We start from the raw sequence: 2,157 nt of genomic DNA on the forward strand, positions 1-2,157 counted from the left end.
AGTTCCATAATTTCTTAACCCCCCCCCTTTTCTCCCCACTCCAACCTCCTCAGAGTCTACCTCCTATTGTAAACTCATTAGCTGTATGCGTAGAGGGCGCCCACTATCATGGCCCAACACAGCACCATAGAGATCACGTGACCACAGCGATTAGCGGCCATCACAGAGTTCTCACCCGCGTGGTGTGGACGGTCAGAGCCATCAACACTGCGGGCCATATCTTTGCCCCATGTCAGGAAATCCTTCAGCTCTCTGCTAGGGAGGTTTCAAAACCGTTCACAGAACTCGCGTGGACATTTAGTGGTTTATGACGAGTGTATGTGTATGGTAAGGCTATGAACGTGTATGTTGTGTGTGAGGGCATCTGTGGGTGCGTGTATGTATGTGTATGTGTGTGTGAGTGTGTGTGTGCGTGTGTGTCTGTGTGTTTATATACGTGTAGCTGTGTGAGTTGAGTTGTATTTGATAGCAACTCTCCCAATGACAGTTGCATATGGGACCAGGAGAAACCCACTGGAGAGTAACTGAATGAAGGAGAGACAGAGAGAGAGCGCGCGCGCGCGCGCGCGCGCGCGCGAGAGAGAGAGAGAGAGAGAGAGAGAGAGAGAGAGAGAGAGAGAGAGAGAGATGTAATTTTTAAAAGAGTGGGCACGTTTTTTTTCTCTCTGAAAAATTTCTTTTTCTAGCTTTTAACATCGTAACACCTTGCCGGCTTTAGGCTTTGCCCAACGGTAAAAGGTATCAGCTCCATCAGCATTTTTCATCGGCTCTCGGTGGGGTTGGACGACCTGTTGATCACGACCTGTAAGATGAACATTTGTGAGGCAGCGTGGTGGAATCAGGCTCTCGTCAATAAATTTTTGGGCATGTAGAGTTATTTATATCATCTTAAAGCTTGTTCACTTGTCTTTATTTGGAGGAAAAATATATCCATTTATCTTGAATACAAGTCGAGATATTTGCGAATGAAGGAGACCGGGTTACCTGTTTTCAGAGGTAAAATTTGTGACAAAATGGCCTCCAAAGATTAGTTATTTCCTTAGCTTAAGAGTCCGCGGTAATATAAAATTAACATTTTTTGTTCCTTTAAATAACGTTTTTCAGAAAAATCCACCTAGAAATTAGTTCCTTAATGGGCACGAAAGGTAGAGACAAAAAACAAAAATTTGACAAAATTCACAAACTTGCGGAAAAATGCAAGTTTCTTAACTTTGATTATTTTGGCGAGAGCCTGATTCCACCACGCTGCCTCACATTTTGTTACCATAATTCTCAGAAACGAAGATAAAGATAGGAAAGTAACAAACATGTATTAAAAACAAGTAGGATTATAAGGTGAAAGTAACAAACATATCCATTAAAAACGAGCAGGATCACTACTAGGTTTGTAACGGCCAGGCTATTCGCCGTTGCGCGTAGAAGACTCCTGAGTGGGGGAGTTTAAAAAAATTGAATCACCTGTCTTTTTTCTTAAATCACATGTCCGTCTGCTGGCATGCTGTAGCTCAGTCAGCCTGGTTTAGTCCTGAAATATACGATCTGACTTCTAAATGACCCAAATTGTGTCAATGGAGACGACAAATTTTTACAATAACAATTACGATTATGGATAGCATGAGGACCGAGTCACATGTGATGTTATCCGTCAACGCTGAGAGTTCATCAGCCTCTTCTCTCTCACACACAAGCACGGAATTTCTCAAGCGTGCAAGAGACCGTCAGATAAGCCTTTCCTATCACAGGTCGCCCGGTGCCAGCCAAAACCTCACACCATTCACTGCCCACACATTATTCTTGGCCACTGCGCCCTCGAACAATTCTGAGCCAAACATGAGCAAATTTGGAACAATGCTCTCTTTCATAGGGTGAGGGAATTCTGCAACACCGACAAGGGAATCTGTTCCGCAGGGCGGTGAGGGTGGCTGGGGGTTCAGGAACAGATATCCGTGTTCTTGACTGATTCAAAGAAGAAAAACCAACAACACCACCCAGGATTTGTTGTTTAGATGGCTATCGAGCCCCGAGATTCTCCACAGCCTAGGACAAACATTACACCGTGAGCTCCCAGGAAGTTGATACAAGCACCGGGTCTCCACCGACAAACACGGAACATGCAGGAATATCTCCCAACACCTCACCCAGACAGTGCAGGGGGGG

At 44.8% G+C, this 2,157-nt stretch overlaps 1 protein-coding gene across 1 annotated transcript in view; it reads left to right on the forward strand.

The window, feature by feature from the left end:
- Positions 1-2,157, forward strand: part of LOC101859111 (paired box protein Pax-1) — a 22,959-nt gene that overhangs the window by 15,115 nt on the left and 5,687 nt on the right. The window lies entirely within an intron of this gene.

Source organism: Aplysia californica, unplaced genomic scaffold (genome assembly GCF_000002075.1).
Source record: "Aplysia californica isolate F4 #8 unplaced genomic scaffold, AplCal3.0 scaffold00300, whole genome shotgun sequence".
Classification (NCBI taxonomy): Eukaryota; Metazoa; Mollusca; class Gastropoda; order Aplysiida; family Aplysiidae; genus Aplysia; species Aplysia californica.